The sequence below is a fragment of the Coregonus clupeaformis genome, unplaced genomic scaffold (assembly GCF_020615455.1).
Source record: "Coregonus clupeaformis isolate EN_2021a unplaced genomic scaffold, ASM2061545v1 scaf0861, whole genome shotgun sequence".
In the NCBI taxonomy this organism is placed as follows: domain Eukaryota; kingdom Metazoa; phylum Chordata; class Actinopteri; order Salmoniformes; family Salmonidae; genus Coregonus; species Coregonus clupeaformis.
In genome coordinates this window covers 213,727-224,300 of record NW_025534315.1, presented here as the reverse complement: position 1 = coordinate 224,300, position 10,574 = coordinate 213,727, and positions in this window count along the sequence as shown.

Genomic DNA, 10,574 nt, shown 5'->3' with positions numbered 1-10,574 from the left:
ATCAGTAGTATATGTAGTATCTGTAGTATCTGTAGTATCTGTAGTATCTGTAGTATCAGTACTATCTGTAGTATCTGTAGTATCTGTAGTATCAGTAGTATCTGTATTATCTGTAGTATCAGTAGTATCTGTAGTATCTGTAGTATCTGTATTATCTGTAGTATCAGTAGTATCTGTAGTATCTGTAGTATCTGTAGTATCTGTAGTATCTGTAGTATCTGTAGTATCTGTAGTATCTGTAGTATCAGTAGTATATGTAGTATCTGTAGTATCTGTAGTATCTGTAGTATCTGTAGTATATGTAGTATCAGTAGTATCTGTAGTATCTGTATTATCTGTAGTATGTGTAGTATCTGTAGTATCTGTAGTATCTATAGTATCTGTAGTATGTGTAGTATCAGTAGTATCTGTAGTATCAGTAGTATCTGTAGTATCTGTAGTATCAGTAGTATCTGTAGTATCTGTAGTATGTGTAGTATCTGTAGTATCTGTAGTATCAGTAGTATCTGTATTATCTGTAGTATGTGTAGTATCTGTAGTATCTGTAGTATCTATAGTATCTGTAGTATGTGTAGTATCAGTATTATCTGTAGTATCAGTAGTATCTGTAGTATCTGTAGTATCAGTAGTATCTATAGTATATGTAGTATGTGTAGTATCTGTAGTATCTGTAGTATCTGTAGTATCTGTAGTATCTGTAGTATGTGTAGTATCTGTAGTATCTGTAGTATCAGTAGTATATGTAGTATCTGTAGTATGTGTAGTATCTGTAGTATCTGTAGTATCAGTAGTATATGTAGTATCAGTAGTATGTGTAGTATCTGTAGTATCAGTAGTATCTGTAGTAGCAGTAGTATATGTAGTATCTGTAGTATGTGTAGTTTCAGTAGTATCTGTAGTATGTGTAGTATCTGTAGTATCAGTAGTATATGTAGTATCTGTAGTATGTGTAGTATCTGTAGTATCTGTAGTATCAGTAGTATCTGTAGTATCAGTAGTATCTGTAGTATGTGTAGTATCTGTAGTATCTGTAGTATCAGTAGTATCTTTAGTATCTGTAGTATCTGTAGTATCTGTAGTATCAGTAGTATCTGTAGTATCTGTAGTATGTGTAGTATCTGTAGTATCAGTAGTATCTGTAGTATCTGTAGTATCAGTAGTATCTGTAGTATCAGTAGTATCTGTAGTATCAGTAGTATCTCTAGTATCTGTAGTACATGTAGTATCAGTAGTATCTGTAGTATCTGTAGTATCTGTAGTATGTGTAGTATCTGTAGTATCTGTAGTATCAGTAGTATCTGTAGTATCAGTAGTATCTGTAGTATGTGTAGTATCTGTAGTATCTGTAGTATCTGTAGTATCAGTAGTATCAGTAGTATCTGTAGTATCAGTAGTATCTCTAGTATCTGTAGTACATGTAGTATTAGTAGTTTCTGTAGTATCTGTAGTATCTGTAGTATGTGTAGTATCTGTAGTATCTGTAGTATCAGTAGTATCTGTAGTATCAGTAGTATCTGTAGTATCTGTAGTATCTGTAGTATCTGTAGTATCAGTAGTATCTGTAGTATCAGTAGTATCTGTAGTATCTGTAGTATCAGTAGTATCTGTAGTATCTGTAGTATCTGTAGTATGTGTAGTATCTGTAGTATCAGTAGTATCAGTAGTATCTGTAGTATCAGTAGTATCTGTAGTATCAGTAGTATCTGTAGTATCTGTAGTATCTGTAGTATCAGTAGTATCTGTAGTATCTGTAGTATCTTTAGTATCAGTAGTATCAGTAGTATCAGTAGTATCTGTAGTATCAGTAGTATCTGTAGTATCTGTAGTATCTGTAGTATCTGTAGTATCTGTAGTATCAGTAGTATCTGTAGTATCAGTAGTATCAGTAGTATCTGTAGTATCAGTAGTATCTGTATTATCTGTAGTATCAGTAGTATATGTAGTATCTGTAGTATCTGTAGTATCTGTAGTATCTGTAGTATATGTAGTATCAGTAGTATCTGTAGTATCTGTAGTATCAGTAGTATATGTAGTATCAGTAGTATCAGTAGTATCAGTAGTATCAGTAGTATCAGTAGTATCTGTAGTATCAGTAGTATCTGTATTATCTGTAGTATCAGTAGTATATGTAGTATCTGTAGTATATGTAGTATCTGTAGTATCAGTAGTATCTGTATTATCTGTAGTATCAGTAGTATCTGTAGTATCTGTAGTATCAGTAGTATCTGTAGTATCTGTAGTATCTGTAGTATCAGTAGTATCAGTAGTATCTGTAGCATCAGTAGTATCAGTAGTATATGTAGTATCAGTAGTATCTGTAGTATCAGTAGTATCAGTAGTATCAGTAGTATATGTAGTATCTGTAGTATCTGTAGTATCAGTAGTATCTGTAGTATCTGTAGTATCTGTAGTATCTGTAGTATCAGTAGTATCAGTAGTATCTGTAATATATGTAGTATCTGTAGCATATGTAGTATCATTAGTATATGTAGTATCAGTAGTATCAGTAGTATCATTAGTATCAGTAGTATCTGTAGTATCAGTAGTATCTGCATTATCTGTAGTATCTGTAGTATCTGTAGTATCAGTAGTATCAGTAGTATCTGTAGTATATGTAGTATCTGTAGTATCAGTAGTATCTGTAGTATCTGTAGTATCAGTAGTATCTGTAGTATCTGTAGTATCTGTATTATCTGTAGTATCAGTAGTATCTGTAGTATCTGTAGTATCAGTAGTATCTGTAGTATCTGTAGTATCTGTAGTATCAGTAGTATCAGTAGTATCTGTAGCATCAGTAGTATCAGTAGTATATGTAGTATCAGTAGTATCTGTAGTATCAGTAGTATCTGTAGTATCTGTAGTATGTGTAGTATCTGTAGTATCTGTAGTATCTATAGTATCTGTAGTATGTGTAGTATCAGTAGTATCTGTAGTATCAGTAGTATCAGTAGTATCTGTAGTATCAGTAGTATCTGTAGTATCTGTAGTATGTGTAGTATGTGTAGTATCTGTAGTATCTGTAGTATCTATAGTATCTGTAGTATGTGTAGTATCAGTAGTATCTGTAGTATCAGTAGTATCTGTAGTATCTGTAGTATCAGTAGTATCTGTAGTATCTGTAGTATGTGTAGTATCTGTAGTATCTGTAGTATCAGTAGTATCTGTATTATCTGTAGTATGTGTAGTATCTGTAGTATCTGTAGTATCTATAGTATCTGTAGTATGTGTAGTATCAGTATTATCTGTAGTATCAGTAGTATCTGTAGTATCTGTAGTATCAGTAGTATCAGTAGTATCTGTAGTATCAGTAGTATCTGTATTATCTGTAGTATCAGTAGTATCTGTAGTATCAGTAGTATCTGTAGTATCAGTAGTATCAGTAGTATCTGTAGTATCAGTAGTATCTGTATTATCTGTAGTATCAGTAGTATATGTAGTATATGTAGTATCTGTAGTATCTGTAGTATCAGTAGTATCTGTATTATGTGTAGTATCAGTAGTATATGTAGTATATGTAGTATCTGTAGTATCTGTAGTATCAGTAGTATCTGTAGTATCTGTAGTATGTGTAGTATCTGTAGTATCAGTAGTATCTGTATTATCTGTAGTATCAGTAGTATCTGTAGTATATGTAGTATCAGTAGTATATGTAGTATCTGTAGTATCAGTAGTATCTGTAGTATCAGTAGTATCTGTAGTATCTGTAGTATCAGTAGTATCAGTAGTATATGTAGTATCTGTAGTATCTGTAGTATCTGTAGTATCTGTAGTATCTGTAGTATCAGTACTATCTGTAGTATCTGTAGTATCTGTAGTATCAGTAGTATCTGTATTATCTGTAGTATCAGTAGTATCTGTAGTATCTGTAGTATCTGTATTATCTGTAGTATCAGTAGTATCTGTAGTATCTGTAGTATCTGTAGTATCTGTAGTGTCTGTAGTATCTGTAGTATCAGTAGTATATGTAGTATCTGTAGTATCTGTAGTATCTGTAGTATCTGTATTATATGTAGTATCAGTAGTATCTGTAGTATCTGTATTATCTGTAGTATGTGTAGTATCTGTAGTATCTGTAGTATCTATAGTATCTGTAGTATGTGTAGTATCAGTAGTATCTGTAGTATCAGTAGTATCTGTAGTATCTGTAGTATCAGTAGTATCTGTAGTATCTGTAGTATCTGTAGTATGTGTAGTATCTGTAGTATCTGTAGTATCAGTAGTATCTGTATTATCTGTAGTATGTGTAGTATCTGTAGTATCTGTAGTATCTATAGTATCTGTAGTATGTGTAGTATCAGTATTATCTGTAGTATCAGTAGTATCTGTAGTATCTGTAGTATCAGTAGTATCTATAGTATATGTAGTATGTGTAGTATCTGTAGTATCTGTAGTATCTGTAGTATCTGTAGTATCTGTAGTATGTGTAGTATCTGTAGTATCTGTAGTATCAGTAGTATATGTAGTATCTGTAGTATGTGTAGTATCTGTAGTATCTGTAGTATCAGTAGTATATGTAGTATCTGTAGTATGTGTAGTATCTGTAGTATCAGTAGTATCTGTAGTATCAGTAGTATATGTAGTATCTGTAGTATGTGTAGTATCAGTAGTATATGTAGTATGTGTAGTATCTGTAGTATCAGAAGTATATGTAGTATCTGTAGTATGTGTATTATCTGTAGTATCTGTAGTATCAGTAGTATCTGTAGTATCAGTAGTATCTGTAGTATGTGTAGTATCTGTAGTATCTGTAGTATCAGTATTATCTTTAGTATCTGTAGTATCTGTAGTATCTGTAGTATCAGTAGTATCTGTAGTATCTGTAGTATGTGTAGTATCTGTAGTATCAGTAGTATCTGTAGTATCTGTAGTATCAGTAGTATCTGTAGTATCAGTAGTATCTGTAGTATCAGTAGTATCTCTAGTATATGTAGTACATGTAGTATCAGTAGTATCTGTAGTATCTGTAGTATCTGTAGTATGTGTAGTATCTGTAGTATCTGTAGTATCAGTAGTATCTGTAGTATCAGTAGTATCTGTAGTATGTGTAGTATCTGTAGTATCTGTAGTATCAGTAGTATCAGTAGTATCTGTAGTATCAGTAGTATCTCTAGTATCTGTAGTACATGTAGTATTAGTAGTTTCTGTAGTATCTGTAGTATCTGTAGTATGTGTAGTATCTGTAGTATCTGTAGTATCAGTAGTATCTGTAGTATCAGTAGTATCTGTAGTATGTGTAGTATCTGTAGTATCTGTAGTATCAGTAGTATCTGTAGTATCAGTAGTATCTGTAGTATCTGTAGTATCAGTAGTATCTGTAGTATCTGTAGTATCTGTAGTATGTGTAGTATCTGTAGTATCAGTAGTATCAGTAGTATCTGTAGTATCAGTAGTATCTGTAGTATCAGTAGTATCTCTAGTATCTGTAGTATCTGTAGTATCAGTAGTATCTGTAGTATCTGTAGTATCTTTAGTATCAGTAGTATCAGTAGTATCAGTAGTATCTGTAGTATCAGTAGTATCTGTAGTATCTGTAGTATCTGTAGTATCAGTAGTATCTGTAGTATCAGTAGTATCAGTAGTATCTGTAGTATCAGTAGTATCTGTATTATCTGTAGTATCAGTAGTATATGTAGTATCTGTAGTATCTGTAGTATCTGTAGTATCTGTAGTATATGTAGTATCAGTAGTATCTGTAGTATCTGTAGTATCAGTAGTATATGTAGTATCAGTAGTATCAGTAGTATCAGTAGTATCAGTAGTATCAGTAGTATCTGTAGTATCAGTAGTATCTGTATTATCTGTAGTATCAGTAGTATATGTAGTATCTGTAGTATATGTAGTATCTGTAGTATCAGTAGTATCTGTATTATCTGTAGTATCAGTAGTATCTGTAGTATCTGTAGTATCAGTAGTATCTGTAGTATCTGTAGTATCTGTAGTATCAGTAGTATCAGTAGTATCTGTAGCATCAGTAGTATCAGTAGTATCAGTAGTATCAGTAGTATATGTAGTATCTGTAGTATCAGTAGTATCTGTAGTATCTGTAGTATCTGTAGTATCTGTAGTATCAGTAGTATCAGTAGTATCTGTAATATATGTAGTATCTGTAGCATATGTAGTATCATTAGTATATGTAGTATCAGTAGTATCAGTAGTATCATTAGTATCAGTAGTATCTGTAGTATCAGTAGTATCTGCATTATCTGTAGTATCTGTAGTATCTGTAGTATCAGTAGTATCAGTAGTATCTGTAGTATATGTAGTATCTGTAGTATCAGTAGTATCTGTAGTATCTGTAGTATCAGTAGTATCTGTAGTATCTGTAGTATCTGTATTATCTGTAGTATCAGTAGTATCTGTAGTATCTGTAGTATCAGTAGTATCTGTAGTATCTGTAGTATCTGTAGTATCAGTAGTATCAGTAGTATCTGAAGAATCAGTAGTATCAGTAGTATATGTAGTATCAGTAGTATCTGTAGTATCAGTAGTATCAGTAGTATCAGTAGTATATGTAGTATCTGTAGTATCTGTAGTATCAGTAGTATCTGTAGTATCTGTAGTATCTGTAGTATCAGTAGTATCAGTAGTATCTGTAATATATGTAGTATCTGTAGCATATGTAGTATCATTAGTATATGTAGTATCAGTAGTATCAGTAGTATCATTAGTATCAGTAGTATCTGTAGTATCAGTAGTATCTGCATTATCTGTAGTATCTGTAGTATCTGTAGTATCAGTAGTATCAGTAGTATCTGTAGTATATGTAGTATCTGTAGTATCAGTAGTATCTGTAGTATCTGTAGTATCAGTAGTATCTGTAGTATCTGTAGTATCTGTAGTATCTGTAGTATCTGTAGTATCTGTAGTATCAGTAGTATCAGTAGTATCTGTAGTATCAGTAGTATCTGTATTATCTGTAGTATCAGTAGTATATGTAGTATCAGTAGTATCTGTAGTATCAGTAGTATCAGTAGTATCTGTAGTATCAGTAGTATCTGTATTATCTGTAGTATCAGTAGTATATGTAGTATATGTAGTATCTGTAGTATCTGTAGTATCAGTAGTATCTGTATTATGTGTAGTATCAGTAGTATATGTAGTATATGTAGTATATGTAGTATCTGTAGTATCTGTAGTATCAGTAGTATCAGTAGTATCTGTAGTATATGTAGTATCTGTAGTATCAGTAGTATCTGTATTATCTGTAGTATCAGTAGTATCTGTAGTATATGTAGTATCAGTAGTATATGTAGTATCTGTAGTATCAGTAGTATCTGTAGTATCAGTAGTATCTGTAGTATCTGTAGTATCAGTAGTATCAGTAGTATATGTAGTATCTGTAGTATCTGTAGTATCTGTAGTATCTGTAGTATCAGTACTATCTGTAGTATCTGTAGTATCTGTAGTATCAGTAGTATCTGTATTATCTGTAGTATCAGTAGTATCAGTAGTATCTGTAGTATCTGTAGTATCTGTATTATCTGTAGTATCAGTAGTATCAGTAGTATCTGTAGTATCTGTAGTATCTGTAGTATCTGTAGTATCAGTAGTATATGTAGTATCTGTAGTATCTGTAGTATCTGTAGTATCTGTATTATATGTAGTATCAGTAGTATCTGTAGTATCTGTATTATCTGTAGTATGTGTAGTATCTGTAGTATCTGTAGTATCTATAGTATGTGTAGTATGTGTAGTATCAGTAGTATCTGTAGTATCAGTAGTATCTGTAGTATCTGTAGTATCAGTAGTATCTGTAGTATCTGTAGTATGTGTAGTATCTGTAGTATCTGTAGTATCAGTAGTATCTGTATTATCTGTAGTATGTGTAGTATCTGTAGTATCTGTAGTATCTATAGTATCTGTAGTATGTGTAGTATCAGTATTATCTGTAGTATCAGTAGTATCTGTAGTATCTGTAGTATCAGTAGTATCAGTAGTATCTGTAGTATCAGTAGTATCTGTATTATCTGTAGTATCAGTAGTATATGTAGTATCAGTAGTATCTGTAGTATCAGTAGTATCAGTAGTATCTGTAGTATCAGTAGTATCTGTATTATCTGTAGTATCAGTAGTATATGTAGTATATGTAGTATCTGTAGTATCTGTAGTATCAGTAGTATCAGTAGTATATGTAGTATATGTAGTATCTGTAGTATCTGTAGTATCAGTAGTATCTGTATTATGTGTAGTATCAGTAGTATATGTAGTATATGTAGTATCTGTAGTATCTGTAGTATCAGTAGTATCAGTAGTATCTGTAGTATATGTAGTATCTGTAGTATCAGTAGTATCTGTATTATCTGTAGTATCAGTAGTATCAGTAGTATATGTAGTATCAGTAGTATATGTAGTATCTGTAGTATCAGTAGTATCTGTAGTATCAGTAGTATCTGTAGTATCTGTAGTATCAGTAGTATCAGTAGTATATGTAGTATCTGTAGTATCTGTAGTATCTGTAGTATCTGTAGTATCTGTAGTATCAGTACTATCTGTAGTATCTGTAGTATCTGTAGTATAAGTAGTATCTGTATTATCTGTAGTATCTGTAGTATCTGTAGTATCTGTAGTATCTGTAGTGTCTGTAGTATCTGTAGTATCAGTAGTATATGTAGTATCTGTAGTATCTGTAGTATCTGTAGTATCTGTATTATATGTAGTATCAGTAGTATCTGTAGTATCTGTATTATCTGTAGTATGTGTAGTATCTGTAGTATCTGTAGTATCTATAGTATCTGTAGTATGTGTAGTATCAGTAGTATCTGTAGTATCAGTAGTATCTGTAGTATCTGTAGTATCAGTAGTATCTGTAGTATCTGTAGTATGTGTAGTATCTGTAGTATCTGTAGTATCAGTAGTATCTGTATTATCTGTAGTATGTGTAGTATCTGTAGTATCTGTAGTATCTATAGTATCTGTAGTATGTGTAGTATCAGTAGTATCTGTAGTATCAGTAGTATCTGTAGTATCTGTAGTATCAGTAGTATCTGTAGTATCTGTAGTATGTGTAGTATCTGTAGTATCTGTAGTATCAGTAGTATCTGTATTATCTGTAGTATGTGTAGTATCTGTAGTATCTGTAGTATCTATAGTATCTGTAGTATGTGTAGTATCAGTATTATCTGTAGTATCAGTAGTATCTGTAGTATCTGTAGTATCAGTAGTATCAGTAGTATCTGTAGTATCAGTAGTATCTGTATTATCTGTAGTATCAGTAGTATATGTAGTATCAGTAGTATCTGTAGTATCAGTAGTATCAGTAGTATCTTTAGTATCAGTAGTATCTGTATTATCTGTAGTATCAGTAGTATATGTAGTATATGTAGTATCTGTAGTATCTGTAGTATCAGTAGTATCTGTATTATGTGTAGTATCAGTAGTATATGTAGTATATGTAGTATCTGTAGTATCTGTAGTATCAGTAGTATCAGTAGTATCTGTAGTATATGTAGTATCTGTAGTATCAGTAGTATCTGTATTATCTGTAGTATCAGTAGTATCTGTAGTATATGTAGTATCAGTAGTATATGTAGTATCTGTAGTATCAGTAGTATCTGTAGTATCAGTAGTATCTGTAGTATCTGTAGTATCAGTAGTATCAGTAGTATATGTAGTATCTGTAGTATCTGTAGTATCTGTAGTATCTGTAGTATCTGTAGTATCAGTACTATCTGTAGTATCTGTAGTATCTGTAGTATCAGTAGTATCTGTATTATCTGTAGTATCAGTAGTATCTGTAGTATCTGTAGTATCTGTATTATCTGTAGTATCAGTAGTATCTGTAGTATCTGTCGTATCTGTAGTATCTGTAGTGTCTGTAGTATCTGTAGTATCAGTAGTATATGTAGTATCTGTAGTATCTGTAGTATCTGTAGTATCTGTATTATTTGTAGTATCAGTAGTATCTGTAGTATCTGTATTATCTGTAGTATGTGTAGTATCTGTAGTATCTGTAGTATCTATAGTATCTGTAGTATGTGTAGTATCAGTAGTATCTGTAGTATCAGTAGTATCTGTAGTATCTGTAGTATCAGTAGTATCTGTAGTATCTGTAGTATGTGTAGTATCTGTAGTATCTGTAGTATCAGTAGTATCTGTATTATCTGTAGTATGTGTAGTATCTGTAGTATCTGTAGTATCTATAGTATCTGTAGTATGTGTAGTATCAGTATTATCTGTAGTATCAGTAGTATCTGTAGTATCTGTAGTATCAGTAGTATCTATAGTATCTGTAGTATGTGTAGTATCTGTAGTATCTGTATTATCTGTAGTATGTGTAGTATCTGTAGTATCTGTAGTATCTATAGTATCTGTAGTATGTGTAGTGTCAGTATTATCTGTAGTATCAGTAGTATCTGTAGTATCTGTAGTATCTGTAGTATCAGTAGTATCTTTAGTATCTGTAGTATCTGTAGTATCTGTAGTATCAGTAGTATCTGTAGTATCTGTAGTATGTGTAGTATCTGTAGTATCAGTAGTATCTGTAGTATCTGTAGTATCAGTAGTATCTGTAGTATCAGTAGTATCTGTAGTATCAGTAGTATCTCTAGTATCTGTAGTACATGTAGTATCAGTAG